This window comes from Myotis brandtii, unplaced genomic scaffold, assembly GCF_000412655.1.
Source record: "Myotis brandtii unplaced genomic scaffold, ASM41265v1 scaffold471, whole genome shotgun sequence".
Classification (NCBI taxonomy): domain Eukaryota; kingdom Metazoa; phylum Chordata; class Mammalia; order Chiroptera; family Vespertilionidae; genus Myotis; species Myotis brandtii.
The window spans coordinates 250,438-266,503 of record NW_005367989.1 but is presented as its reverse complement, the minus strand read 5'-3'; the positions used below and the strand labels follow the sequence as shown (position 1 = coordinate 266,503).

At 39.3% G+C, this 16,066-nt stretch overlaps 1 protein-coding gene and 1 pseudogene across 1 annotated transcript in view; one reads left to right on the top strand and one right to left on the bottom strand.

The window, feature by feature from the left end:
- The window catches only part of KCNQ5 (potassium channel, voltage gated KQT-like subfamily Q, member 5), a 188,203-nt gene that overhangs the window by 25,549 nt on the left and 146,588 nt on the right, over positions 1-16,066 (top strand). The gene's annotated exons all lie outside the window — the stretch shown is intronic.
- LOC102260826 lies at positions 5,194-5,894 on the bottom strand (annotated as a pseudogene).

The following is a 16,066-nucleotide window of genomic DNA, read 5'->3' as shown; positions in this document are numbered from 1 at the left end:
TTTAAGGTTGTTGCAATCCCCCGCTGCTGTCCATTTTCCCACATGATACAGGGATGGAGTTCTCCAAGAAATGGAGCACCTTGGAAGGTTTGTTACCTTTCATCTACACAAATGTCTAAGGTTGTGGGGAATCAGTGCTTTTCAGGAATCTAGCATCATCCCCAAATATCAATCTTTTTTCAATAATCATTGCATGAATCAAAATCACTTCCTACCACATGGTAGGTAATTTGAGAACCACTCACCTAAGCTGTTGTGAACAGTAAAAAGTCAGTCCTTAGCCATAAGCCTCAGGCATAAATAATCCTGGCCAAATACCTGAACAGCAAATATCAATATAAGAGTTCAATCACTGGCACAAGTGTCTGTATCATTAGGACAGAATGATCAAAGGAAAACAATCTTTTTAAAAGAGGTTTTGGGTAACCTACATATGTGCGCTTCTCTTGATATGTCATCAAATGACAGCTGGAAATAAAAAACTATCAAAGTGTGAGATTTTCAGGAGATGAGAGAGGGAACACTGAAAAGGAATTAATTGCTTGGGGAAATCTCCAAGAAAAATCAATCTGCAATGAGGGATTTCCCTTTCTCTTGTCTAAGTAATATTCAGAAATATAGAGGGATGAAATAAAATCTCAACCTGATTTGACTTGTAGCCAGAACCAAAATTCATTTTTGTATTTCTGTTGATGACAACAACTTTTTAAAATTATAAGATGGAAATTTCTAACAACAATGTGACTAGCTACTTTTTATAAGACTGGCATTTCAGATGAACAAAAACATTATTCAAGTAGGTTATTTTTACAATAGACAAAAAAAATCACCAAAGCAAATAACCACCCTCAACTTTTATAAATTGGGTCCCAGCCTAAGGATGCTAAGATAGGAAGAGCATGCTGCTTGCCCAATGGTCATCCCTCCTTGACACAGCTCAGCACTGCTTAAAAGTCCCCTTGACACTTAAAAATTTTAACATTTAAGTAATAGTATCAATTATAAGCCATATGCTTTCTTTTTCTAATTTAAAAAGTATTTTTATTTTTCAGTTACAGTTGACATACAATATTAGTTTCAGGTGTACAACATGGTGATTAGACATTTATATAACTTAGGAAGTGATCACCCCAATTAGTCTAGTGTCTATCTGACACCATACATAGTTAATACAATATTATTCACTGTATTCTCTCTGCTGTACTTCACATCCCCATGTCTGTTTTTATAACTAGCAGTTGCTATTCTTAAACCCTTTCACCATTTTCGCCTATTCTCTTAACCCCCCTCTCATCTGGTGACCATCAATTTGTTCTCTGTATCTGTGAGTTTGTTTGTTTGTTTTGTTTGTTAGTTTACTTTGTTATTTAGATTTCACAGATAAGTAAAATTATATGGTATTTGTCTTTCTCTGTTTGACCAATTTCACTTAGTATAATACCCTCTAGATCCATCCATCTTGTAACAAATGGCAAGATGGCATTCTTTTTATGGCTGAGCAATATTCCATTGTATGTGTGTACCATATCTTTTTTATCCATTCATCTATCAGTGGGCACTTAGTTTGCTTCCATATCTTGGTTATTATAAATAATGCTGCAATGAACATAGGAGTGCACATATCTTTCTGAATTAGTGTTTTAGAATGTCTTTGGAAATATACCCAGAAGTGGAATTGCTGGGTCAGCTATATGCTTTTCTTAAAATCTTAAACATTCAACATTTGGTTAAAAGACTGAGGAAGACAGTATTATTTTGTCCCTGATCTCTTTAAAATAGTTTCATTTTATGGCCACTCCTTTACATGTAGCCATAAACTCAGAAAATAAAGGGACATTTGAAGTCTCTTCTCTCCAACTTTGGCTTAGCTGTCAGAAAGTGAAGAGTAATCTGATTCTCACTATCTTCACACTACTTCAAAGATTTCTGACCCAGATATTTGTCAAATTTGAAGAAAAATGTGGCCATTTTCCAAAACTGTTACAATATAATTGTTGCTCTAGAACCCCAGCAAGAAGAATGTAAGGAAAAGAGCAGGATAAGCAAGTATTGTCAAGTTTTATGTTCTACAAACTTATAAATAAAAACATTCTAAGTCTTAGAATCTAAGAGTCCTGAATTTCCATTTAAAATTATCTTGAAAGTATATAAAAGTCAAATATAAGATGATTCTTTGTGTAGCTGCTGTGGTTTTTTTCTTCCTTTACTGGTAACAAATGATAACAAATCTAACACTGTTTCTTATCTCTTTAGAGCCACTCTTGGAAACTTGTGAGTTCAGGGCCACATTGAAGACTAGGTATGAAGAACTTTGGGTTGTCACTTTTGGCAATGAGGAGAACAAAATCCACTTGGAAGTTCTAATACTTATAGGAAATCATCATCAAGGATATGTTATATCTCCAAGCTTCTACTTTTTAGTACTTTTTGTGTCAGGGAAAAGTCTTGTTCTTAGCTTGGATTCTCATTCCTATTCTCTTGCCTGGAATAGACATGCGTATGAGTTATGTCCCAGAGCCCATGCCCTGCTTCTTGGATCATCTGTGGGTGCCCAGTTGCTCTCAGAGAGAGAAACCCCACCTTTACCGAAACCTGGTGAGTGCCTAGAGCAGCTGTGGTGAGGAGACAGAATGAAAGCTGGTTCTTCCTGAGCCCCTTCTCCTGAAACACTCCCCTTTTTCCTCAGCGTAAAAACCAAAGTTCTTGCAATGACCTGAAGGACCCTACAGTCTGGCCCTCCTTTCCCCTCTCTCTTTACCTCCTACCCCTCTAACCTTACCTGACCTACTACAGCCACCCATCTCTTGTTCCTCTTCATACCTCAAGGCTTTTGCACCAACAGATCCTTCTGCCTCTTTCATCAGAAATCTGCTTGGCTCCCTCCCTTAACACTGTCTGGTCTTCTCGAAAGGCCTATGCTGACTCTCTGTTTAAGGCTGGACACCTGCCAGCTCTCTCCAGCACCTTCACCCTCCTTTATCACTCTCCGTAGCACTTACCTTCTGTTGTATAAAATGCACTCATTCATTATATTTACTCTATGCCTCCCTCACTAGAAGGATCAAGAGGGCAGAAGTGTATGACTCTTTGCTCGCTTAGGTATCTCCAGCATCTACTATAAAAGAGTACCTGGCACATAGTAAGCACTCAATAACTCTCGAATGAGTGGATTTACTTTATAGCAGTTAGAAAAGTGATTTTATAAATCAAGCACTGTACTTAGCCATGTCTAAATATTAAGCCATTTAAACCATGATAAAAACCCTATAAAGAAGGAGTTGTTATCCCCATTTTATAGAAAAGAAAACTGAGGTGCAGTGAGGTTAAGTTAAATTGCCCAGTAACTAGTAAGTGGCAGAACCCCTCCATGCTCCTAACCCTTTCTCCACCAAATGAATGAATGAATGAATGAAACATGGTGGAGTCTCCATTTTTTAGCACTTTGTCTTGAGCTTCCTACTATGACCGAATTAATGACCCCAGTGTTTGATAGGGACCTAATCAAATCACTGTGCCAGCCCTTTGCCTCCTAGAAGAAGAACTTGCAGTTTTTTAGGAAGAGAGAGGGGCAAGGGGGCCTATCTACTGGGCCAGTTGTAAGAGAGGTACAAAAAGGATCAGAACAGAACACGTAAATGTAGAGCAACAGACTGGTGGGTCTCAGGCCCATTGGATGAGCTACAGACCCTTCCTGTGGGTCCACCTTAGCATGCTTCTACCTGGCTGGGGGCTAATTCCAACCATCACAGGAGCCTAGAGCTACCTGTGGGACAGACTGACACATATTTACATACTAATTTATGCAGCTAGCTATAGCTTTTTGGAATGATTATTTCAATGTTTGGAAAACATTTAGGATGATTGAAAGGGGGTAATTAGAATTTGGGAGGAAGCATATTTCTTACCAATGTTCCATTGAGTCAATACTTAGGGAATTTCTGCTAACAAATTGTTGCCAAATAAAGATCCTGCTGGGTTTTCTTTAATTAATGAGATGGCTTGGTTGCAATTATTCCATTAATTGTTTAAATGCAAATAAGTGCTATTAAAGACCTTGAAAATTCTTTCGTCTTAAATATGTTAAACCTTTTCCCGTGTCCTCTCATTCCTGTTCTTAATTTGCCTCCTAAATCCTCTTTTAATCAATGGTACCAAATCAGTGCTACCTAAACTCTAGCAGAATTATCACAAATCCTGAATCAAGGGAGTCGGAATGGAAGTAATGAATTGTATTTGTGCTCTTGAAGAAGCTAAGAATCCACTGAGCCTGCATTTACTATGCAAACAAGCAGAGCAAACATAATGGAAGAAGGTGTAAAAATAGGAACTTTCAACAGTATAAACAGGCTATACTCTCTGATAAGATATCAATTTTGAATACATAAAGCTAATCTTTGAAAACTATACCTTCAGTGACTCTTAGATCCTCTTTATTATGGGGGAGGGGGGCCAGGGGCTGTGAAATGCTTGCTTTAATACAATTCTCTTCCCTGCCTGTCAGGATATGGGGCTGGGAGGTGGGGGAGCAGCAGGGAAGTCTCCCCCACAACCGTGCCTGACAAGAGGCTGTGATGGACGCAGCTTCGCAGCCAGGCCACCTTGAGGTGAGCTTGACGGCATCTCTTCCTTGGAAGCTTCATGGTCTGGCTGGAAGATAACCACGGACGAAAAGGGGAACACATTTTCCAGGGACCTGCTTGCTTCAACGGGAGAACCCACCTCTGTGGGTTCCTTGCTCCTTTTCCCTCCAGCCTAACACCTCCCGCCTCCACTTCAGGCTGCGGACATTTCGCAGCCGCACAGCTTGCCCCAGGACTTCTTCTTTCTTTCTGTTTTTTAAGGTATTGGAAATGCAACTTTATTCTGATTCTAGACGAAAAGGAATGGGAATGACAGTAATAAACAAGGACTCACCACTGAGTATTGTGATGTGACTGCAGCAGTCTTATATTTGAAACTCAATAAGGAAGCAACTGCATTCCAACACAGCTAAGTATGCAGGTCCCAAAAATGAAGGTGTTTTTTAGCTGCCACATTCACTCCGAAGCCCATTCATCTCCTTCCACGGCCCAGAGATCAAGCACAGGCCCCGCTGAGCTCCACGGTAAAGTGGCAAACACGCTGCACCACTGACACCCCAGGACAGTCGCCTATAAAACTGGACTTCTGCCATGGGGCTTCAGCTTCCCTTTCTCACAGGCCATCATCGTCCAGGAGAGCAAGAGTCTGAGCAACCTCTCGATCGGGCTCTTGCTGTGCTGCCAAAGCTGGGTCCAGGACAGCCTCTGGTGGGTCAAGAGCGAGCACGGCAGCAAACTCCCACTTAGGGTCTCCAGTGAGTTTTCTAGGCTGCCAGAGGAAGGGCTTTTCAAAGTGGTAGTTACTTTTGGCAGCCGTGTCGTAGTACTGAAGATTCTTCTTGCGATAGAAGACAATTGATTTTGCCTTAACATTCCTGTCCTTAGTATCCACTTTGTTGCCACACAACACAGTGGGGATGTTTTCACACGCTCCGTACCAGATCTCGATGCCAGTTAGGCACATTCTTGTGAGTCACTCTCGAAGTTACAGCAAACATTAAAATGGCACCCTGAGCTCGCCATTAGAAGTCCCCGAACTTCTCCTGGCCCGCTGTATCCCTCTCATTGAACATAGTAGGCCCTCTGTTGGTGTGGAACATGAGGGGATAGACTTCCACACCCAGGGTGGCTACTTACTTCTCAAATTCCCCAGTCAGATGGTGTTTCACAGATGTAGTTTTCCCAGCCCCACCATCGCCAACCAATATAAGATTGAACTGAACTTGGGGTTCTCCTTGGGCGGCCATAATGATGTCACTTCCAGAAGCCTCTCTGGGCCATCTGACTGAGAGCTGGAAAGACGGCAAAAGGGTAATTCCGCTCTAGGACTTCTTTGTCTAGATTCTACAGAAGGTCAAACTGACCCCGCTATATCACTTTACATCTACCCAGGCAGTCCATGTGTCTTCAGAAATGGTAAGGAGTGTACTTTCTCTAATGCATTCTTTTCTGCGGGCAGAGCCTTACTTCTAAATAGACAGTTATTTTTGCTCAGAGCCTACTTGTTGTTAATGTCCTATAAAGTTGTATGGGCCGAAACCGGTTTGGCTCAGTGGATAGAGCGTCGGCCTGCGGACTGAAAGGTCCCAGGTTCGATTCCGGTCAAGGGCATGTACCTGGGTTGCGGGCACATCCCCAGTGGGGGATGTGCAGGAGGCGGCTGATCGATGTTTCTCTCTCATCGATGTTTCTGGCTCTCTATCTCTCTCCCTTCCTCTCTGTAAAAAATCAATAAAAATATTAAAAAAAAAAAGTTGTATGGGTCTATATTACCATGGCTTTAGCCTACTTGTTGTTAATGTCCTATAAAGTTGTATGGGTCTATATTACCATGGCTTGGGCATTAATTGTGCACAAGATGCTTTATTAGCTAACATGTGAATCAGTCCTCTCATATGTCATTATATTACTATGGTCTCCAAGTCAGGTGTCGTGTTGCCAGATAGGAATAAGTCCACAGTCAAATAAAAGAGCAGGAGAGCAGAGCAGGGTTTCAAGTTGCTGTGGCAGATCAGTTCCCTCCTACACTAAGTGATTTTCCAAATCAGTCCATCACCAATCAAAGGCTGTTTGGCAGGTGTGCATACTGGGTGGCAAGCAGGCAGTGGTGTATTGCTAAAGATATGCTGATGATGTGAACACAGGTGTTTGGCAGAAATAACATTCCAAATACTATTATAGGCAAATAAAAATGATGACTTATGGACTATAGGAGCTATCTCTGTCTGAATTAAAGGCTAGATGTACCAAGAGAAGGCATTTTCTCTCCAAAAGGCTTCAGGATGAGAACATGGCTTGATGAATAACACAGCAGAGAAATGGAAGACACAAGGGCTATCCCAAGTACTCCTTGGGTTTAGCTGTCAGAATAATTCACCATTCAATTAAATTAATAAATATTTGTCACATGCTATATTTTATGCTTAAGGATCATAAAAAAATCAGAGCTCTAAAACACCTGGAAATTTTCCAAAGTTTTCTTGTTTTTATTCTCATCTCGGTTTTTCTTAAGCCAATGGTTATAGAAGATATATTCCTTCTTAATCTATTGTTTAATGGTTCAAATGAACAACAGGCAGAGAAGCTTATTAAATTAGTTCAAGGTTACCTGTAAACAGGCCTTCGTCTTATCTAATTTAAGAGTACACTTGATTTATAGCATGGCTGATCTTGAATGATTTTGATTGATAACTAGAAACAATTAACTAGAGACATAAATAAATATCCTATAATCTTGACAGATTTCATAAAGGATCCAATGTGAAGATTCACATGGCTAATAAACTTGAAACTATTAAAATAACTCCAGTTATATTTTATTTTTCTTAGTAATTTGAATGTTTAAGAGGGCAGAAATCTTCAAATTTCCCTTCAATTTAGAAAGTGTTATTAATGGAATATTGTTATAATGTCGTTGTTTTACATACTTTGGGGATAGTTAACATCTTATGTTTATCAGAGATTGCGCTGAGAGTTGATATGCACTTTCTAGTTGTGGTAATATGCTCTATTAATAGGGTCTCCTGTAGATTTTCATTCTAAGTTTTGTCTCTCCTTTTCTTCTGGTAAGCCTAGATGACTAATGCAAGTACCCTAAAGGAACAGGGAAGGGACAGATTGTTTTGAAGCCAAGGGATCTCTCAATATAAGAGCAATTTCTTGGTCCAAGCAAGGGCAGGTGTAAGGGCAGAGACATAATGAATACATGAGAAAAGTAGAAAGTTCTGAAAGTTCTCTAACACACCTAGCCCTGACCTGACTCTCAGCCTGTCAGTAGCACCGAAACCATCTGTCTTAGTCAGCTCGGGCTGTTATAACAAAATACTGCAGACTGGGTGGCTTAAACAACACATGTTCATTTCTCACAGTCCTAGAGGTGAGAAGTTCAAGATCAAGGTGCCAGCTGATTGGTTTCCTAGTGAGGGCACTCTTCCTGGCTTGAAGATGATTGCATTCCCACTGTGTGCCCATATGATGGAGAGAGAGTGTGTGTGCATGCTATGGGTTCTCTTCCTTTTCTTATAAGGGCACTAACTTCATTATGGAACCCCACTCTCATGACTTCATCTAACCTGATTAGATGGGAGAGGCCCCACCTCCAAACACCATCACATTGGGGTCAGAGTTTCAATATAGGGATTTTAGAAGGAAGCAAACATGCAGTTCATTATACCATAATAACTCTTGTCTTGTCACAGGTGTCCATGTCCACCCACAAGAGAAATAGCCCCAACTGAAGAGAAAATTTGCTTTATAGTCAATTTGGCTGATGTGTACCAATTTCTTAAGGCCAGGGATGTCTCTTGATTAAAATATATTATTTGTTTTGTTTTAAGGAATTTTATTTAAATTTTTATAATAAAAAAACATTGCCCTTTTATATTCTCTTACTATAAAACTAATAGAATGGCCTAATTTTATTTCTGGTATCAATGTTAATTTTATTTTTTGTTTTTAATACTAGAGGCCTGGTGCACGAATTCATGCATGGGTGATGTCCGGCCGGTTGGACGGGGGGTGGGGGGGTGCCAGTGGGTGGTTGGCCAGCCGGCCCTGCCCCCTGGTCGAACTCCCGGTTGAACTCCCGGTTGAACGCCTGGTCAAGAGGGCAATTTGCATATTAACCTTTTATTATATAGGATTATTGACTATATTCCCTATGATGTTCTTTACATCCCATTGACTTTTTATACGTATCAATTTGTACTTCTTATCCCTTTACCTTATTCACCCAGTGCCCCAATTTTCCTTCCCTCTGGATCTATGAGTCTGTTTCTGTTTTGTTTGTTCATTTATTTTGTTTTTTGGATTCCACATATAAGTGAAATCATATGGTATTTGTCTTTCTCTGACTTATTTAACTTAACATAATACCTTCCAGGTCCATCCATGTTGTCACAAATGGTAAGATTTTATTCTTTTTATGGCCAAGTAATGTTCCATTGTATATATGTACCACAGCTTTTTTTAGCTACTTTATTGATGGGCACTTTGGTTCTTTCATATCTTGATTATAGTAAACAAAGCTGCAATGAACATAGGGGTGAATATATCCTTTCAAATTAGTGTTTTGGGTTTCTTCAGATAGATACCCAGAAGTGGAATTGCTGGGTCACAAGGCAGTTCCATTTTTAATTTTTTTGAGGAACCTTTTGGAGGCTTTCTTGGTATTTCCATTTTTATCTGATTCAGGGATTTCAGCTTCAATTCTAAGTTGAACTGGCTCATTTGTGATTATTTGGCAAAATTGTAGCATAATAAATATCTAGGTTCAGTTCAAGGTGCAGCAAACTGTTTTCAATTTTTCCAGCTTGGAGTTCATGATTCAGAGGTTTAGTTCTAATCCCTGCTATATACACAGGTGGTTGCTTGCAGGCACAACCATATACAGCCAGATACAATTTAGCTTGGAGTGGGGGAGGGTAGACAACCGCAAAAAAATCAGTGAACCCGCTTTCTGTTCCTAATGGAGGGAAGAGGAGAATGTGAGGGAAGCCCCCTGTGTGCACTGCCAACTTGGGCACCTCAGCAGAGAGCACCGCTGTGGCTCTGTCCCACAGAGAGATGCCCCCGTAGCAGATGGAGCCATGTTTTACCCTGCTGTAGGGTATGTCTTTAAGAACACAGAACATGAACACAGAAGGTGTCTCTTGAGTGTCTCCCCCATATTGGATGGGCATTATAGCCCTTTATAGCAGCCAGCCCAAGCCTAGAGTCTAAAATCAATACAAGAGGGCAAAAGTCCTCATCATGGCATCCCACCTGGCAAATAGGATCCCTGCTAGATTGAACAGAGGGGGAAACCTGGGATGTCCTCTGTTCCCAGCTTTTGTAGTACTGCTCTCCTCCCCAGCAAGGGGCATCCGCTTCCTACCTCTGGCCCATTTGCTCTCAACCTGTGGCCCCATCACCTGAGAAAGACCTGTCCCTGATCTTCCTTTGGTAACCAACTGTAAATCAGTCATTTGAAATGGGACATTTTCCATCTATTCTCTTCCCTATGCCTCTCTGAGGAACCTTGGAGATAAATGGACACTGTCATATAAGTGTGGTTAAATAAATTACTTTTCAGAGGGAGATTTACATTTTATCAGGTGTGAAAAACTTAAAGGGATAAATTATTTCTGGAGAAATTTCTGGAATCACCCAACAAAAAATCAGGAGGACCTCAGGAGCCACTTGATTCTCCTGGTGCTCCCGAAGTGAATTCCTTTTTCAGTGTCTTCCTAAGCCTTCCAGCTCACAAAGTCTACCCCAGATACCAGTTTCTAGACTATCTCAATTGCTCTTTCCCAAGGCAGGAGCCATTGATGCTCTTCACACCTTGTTCTGGTCTCCCCATCCTCACCCCACTCCCTACTTCTATATCCCTTTTCTCTACACAACCCCCACTTAGTGTCTACTAAGTAACTTAGTAAATTTCCATCATACTCTCACCACCAGCCCCCTTGCAGACATGATTTTGAAGGTATTGATATGTCAACTCCAGGTCAAATCAGCCCCTTTGATAGAAACACGTATTCCTTCAAATTCTCTTCCAATGTGCTAATAGTTAATATATCTTCCTAAAAAGTAAAAAGAACTGTGAAAGTAATCTAAATTGATGATGGCGAGTGTTTAGGGTCTTTCTGCGCTTTAAAGAGACAAAAATCAAAAGATGATTTCCTTTTGTGTATTTATCCCCATTTTCTGATTTAAGAATGGAGCCATCTCTATATCTTAATTTTATTTCCTTAATATCTACTGTACTAGCAAAACTTTCCAAATGACAAAGAATTATAACTGCAACCCTTCTGACTGATGCCTTTCTTGGCAATTTATGACTCAGTTTACATCACACATCCTTTTTCTGCAGGGATTATCTGAAAGAGGCACGCTAGACTGCTGCCCTATGTTACTTTAAGTATACACACACACAACAGGAGCAAAAATAGCTGGAAATTGATTATGTTGATATTCTGAAGAAAGGCAATAGTTCCAATTTTGTATGTCTAATTAGCCACAGCTCTTCAAAAATTGGTGCAAATGTCACAGGGTTTATAATGTCGGCATTTCATCTTCACAGAAATGCTATTTGATGGCATAAAACCAGAAAAAAAAACTAATGGTCACAGCAGACAGCTTGTAGATTAGACAAAGGTCACTGTGTTTTAATAAACAGTGGTTGTTAATTAATGAGAAAACAACTAGAACGTGAGCTATTAGGCATTGTGAATTTGTGCCCCCCAAAATCAATCCATCTTACTTAAAACCACTTTGGGTAACTCAAGAGCAAAATAACTGCAGGAATAGAATTTCAATCTCAAATTATACAGCAAAGTCATAAATATCAATAAAATAGCATCACAGTTCTCTGGTGTGACATATAAAGATTCTTCCTTAATCGCTATAAAAGAGGGTTAATACTAAGTTAGCATTCTCAATAGATATTCAAGATAGACCGGCTCTACCCCTGTGTCTTGGATTTCTAAATTTCTATATGCATTCCCTTAGTCTTTAAGAGAGTAGGAAAAATGCTTGTTGTTTTACCTAATTTCTCTGAAGACAAATGGGGAAATACTAAAACTCCTTAAGACAGATGGTAAAAATAATAAACATTGCCTTTAGTTGTAGAGGGCTGGCAAAGCCAAACGTCTAGGGACTTCCATTAGGAAGGACAGAACCATTGTTAGTAATACCAGCTTTACATTAAAGCTTTCCTCCAAGTAGGTTAAGTACTCTGATTGTTATTCACTTATCTCTTTAGCAACCACTTGAGAAAATAGTGGGCATCTTATTTCAATTAAAAACAAGTAAGAGAAAATGAACGGGTTTATCCTAAGGTACAGCAGCAAAGGCACCTGTACCTGCTGGCCCAGCAAGAGTCAGAAGAACCACCCATAAAACATTTTCAACTGAGCATAAAAGATTTTTGAATTTCTAACTCATTTGAAAATAAAATGAGACCCCCTCCAAAGGATCATTTGGAGAGCACCACTAAAGCAAAACTCGGTGAGCTCAGAGCTAGCATCTGAACTTAAAGAGGAAAACATTTCCTCTTATGAGTCTCCCCCATTGGTTGGATGATGGGCAATGCCTTTTTTATTGGAATTTTTTTGAGATAATTGCAGATTCACATGCCGTTGTAAGAAATAATATGAGGTATCCTGGGTACACTTTACCCTGTTTCTTCAAACAATAAAATTTTGCAAATCTGTAGTATAATATCACAACCAGAATACTAATATTGCTACAATCCACTGATCTTTTTTTAAAGTTCTCCAGTTTTGGTTGTATGTATGGCTGTAGTTCTGTGCAATGTTAGAGGCTCATGTATCTGTAACAAAAATCAAGATACCAAGCAATTCCATCACCACGAGGGTCTCTCAGATTGCCCTTTAATACCCACACCCACCTCCTCCTTCCCACCCACCCAAGACTCCCCCCACAATCCTCGACTTCTGTCAACCATTAGTTGTTTTGCATTTCTTTCTTTTTTTTTCATTTTAAAAACATCATATAATCGTTTCTCAGCCTTTTGGCTAAGATGGTGTATAAAAATGTTATATAAATGGAATAATATGATATGTAACCTTTTGAGATTGGCTTTTTTCACTCAGCATAATTCTCTAGAGATCCATTCAAGTTGTCTTGTGTATCAACAGTTTATTCATTTTTTATTGTTGAGTAGTAGAGCATGGTATAGATACAGTAACCCTTGTTTAACTCATTCACATGGTTAGGACATTTGAACTGTTTTCAGTTTGGGGTCATTATGAATAAATCCACTATGAACACTTGTGTATACAGGTTTTTGTATAAACAATAAGTTTTCATTTCTCTGACATGAATGTCCAAGAATATAGTAACAGCATTTTTATAAGAATTAATAAAACTGTTTTTCAGATGAGTGTTGCCATTTTACATTCCCACCAGCAGTGTGTGAATGATCCAGTTTCCCTGCATTCTCCCCAGCATTTTATGTTATCACTATTTTTTTATTTTAGCCATTCTGACACATGTGTAGTGTTATCTCATTGTGATTTGAATTTACATTTTCTGTATGGCTATTGATGTTGAATATCTTTCCATGTGCTGATTGGCTATCCATAAATCCTCTTCAGTGAAATGTCATTCATGACTTTTGCCCATTTTCTAATTGAATTTGTGTGTTGTTGTTGTTTTACTCCTGAGTCTTAAGAGTTTTTACATATTCTAGATATTAGTCCTTTGTCATATATGTGGTTTGTAAATGTTTTCCCCGAGACTATAGTGTGTCTTTTCATTCTCTCTGCTTTTGATGAAGTTCAAGTCATTAATTTTTCCTTTTATACCTTGTGCTTTCATGTTCAGTCTAACAACTTTTATTAACTCAAATTCCCAAAATTTACTCCGGTTTTTTACTAAAAGTTTTATAGTTTAACATTTAAGTCCATGTTACATTTGAATTGATTTTTGTATAAGGTGTGAGGTATAGATTTAGGTTCACTTTTGGGGGGGCCTATTAATGCCCAATTGCCCCAACATCATTTGTTAAATGGCTATTTCTTCCTTCACTAAATTGCTTTTGCACTTTTATAAGAAAAATCAGCCCAGCCATTATGGCTCAGTGGTTGAACATTGACCTATGAACCAAGAGGTCACTGATTGATTCCCAGTCGGGGCACATGCCCGGGTTGTGGGCTTGATCCCCAGTGTGGGGCGTGCAGGAGACAGCCGATCAATGATTCTCTTTCATCATTGATGTTTTATCTCTCTCTCCCTCTCCCTTACTCTCTGAAATTAATAAAAATATTTTTAAATCAATTGAGCATATTTGTCCCTTTCCAAATTCTCTATTCTGTTCTCTCTATTGTTCTCTGTGTGTCTGTCCCTCTAAGAGTACCACACAGTCTTGAATATTGGAGCTATATAGTAGGTCTTACTATCATGTTGAGTGATTCCTTTAACTTTATTCTTCTTTGTTGGGATTGTTTTACCTATTCTAGGACCTGGGCTTTTCCATATTAATTTTAGAGTAAGTTTGTTTATTTCTTTAAAAAAATGCTTTTTGAGATTTTTATAGGAATTTCATTAAACTTACAGATCAATTTTGGAAGAGCTGACATCTTTATTATGTTGAGTCATCCAATTCATGAACATGGTATTTCCATTTATTTAGGTCTTCTCTGATTTCTTCTATCAACATTTTGTAATTTTAGCATGCATAGCTAAGAGCATAGCTAAATGTTTCATGGGGTTTTGTACATGTTATTTATTAAATTGAGATAATAAATCTCTATTTCTAACTTGCTGAGATTTTTATAATAAATGGAAAAACTGGATATCTGCATGCAAAAGAATGAAATTGGACACTTATCTAATACCCTGTAAAAAAAATCAACTCAAAATGGGTTAAAGACTTAAATGTAAGGCCTAAAACTCTAGAACAAAACTCTAGGGGAAGAGCTTGACATTACTCTGGACAATGATTTTTTTAAACAAGATCCCAAGGCACAGGCAACAAAAGCAAAACTAGACAAATGGGATTGCATCAAACTGGAAAACTTCCACACAGCAAAGGAAATAATCAACAGAGTGTATTCTATAACTCAATAGCAAAAATTCAAAAATAACCTATTTTTAAAATGAGCAAAGGACCTAGATAGACATGTCTCAAAAGAAGACATACAAATGGCCAACAGGTATATGAAAAGATGCTCAACATCACTAATCATCAGGGAAATGAAAATCAAAACCACAATGATATCATTTCACACTTGTTAAAATATCTATTTTCAAAGACAAAAGATAAGTTCTGGTGATACTATAGAGGAAAGGGAACCTTTGTGCATTGTTGGTCGGAATGTAAATTGGTGAAACTACTATGGAAAACAGTATGAAGTTTCCTCAAAAAATTAAAACTAGAACTACCATATGACCCAACAATACCACTTCTGGGAATATATCCAAAGGAAATGAAGCCAAGATCATAAAGAGATATTTGCATTTTCATGTTCATTGAAACATTATTCACAATATCAAAGATATAAAAACAACCTCTGTGTCCATCAAAGGACAAATGGATTAAAAATGTGGTATATATGTGCAGTGGAATAGCCTTGAAAGATAAGGAAATCCTGCTATTTGCAATAACATGGATGAACATGAAGGACATTATGCTACATGAAATAAGCCATACAGAGAAAGACAACTATAATACTACATGATCTCAATTATATGGAATCTAAAAAAGTTGAACTCATAAGGGCAGGGTAGAATGGTGGTTACCAGGGGCTGGGTGTCGGGGAAAATGGAGAGTTGTTACTGCTTCAGCTATGCAAATTTCAGTTATTCATGATGAACCCGTTCTGGATATCTAATGTACAACATGGTAACTATCTACACTAATAAAAGAGAAACATGGTAATTAGCGTATGACCGCTACCTTTCCCATTGGCTAATCAGGGAGATATGCAAATTAACTGTCAGCCAAGATGGCGGCCGGCAGCCAGGCAGCTGATGCGAACAGGGAGGCTTGCTTCCTTCAGTGACAGAGGACTCCAACGTTCCCCGCCTGCCTTGCCGGCCTCTGAGCTTCAGTTGGAAACATTGTAACATTTATAGAAGATAAACAAAACCCCAGAAACCTCCTGTCAGTCAGCCGGGATCTCAGAGCTGGAGTCGCAACATTGTTTCGAATACAGAAAACAAAGGCCAGAAACCTGCTTTCAGCAGCCGAGCCTCAGAGAGAAAGCCGGCTCTCAGCTCCAGTGACAGCCATAGAAGGTAAATAAATGCCAGAATAAAAAAAAAAAGAAAAAAAGGAGAGGTTTGGAGCTTCAGTCGCCCGCCAGCCTGAAAACGGCCCTCAGCCCCTCACCCAGACTGGCCAGGCACCCCAGTGGGGACCCCCACCCTGAAGCAACAAGATGGCGGCTAATTTGCATACTGAAGGCAGGCGGCAGCAGGCAAGGCTGTCTGCGGTCTGGGACCCGGATCTGTGACCCTACCAGGCGGCGGGCAGC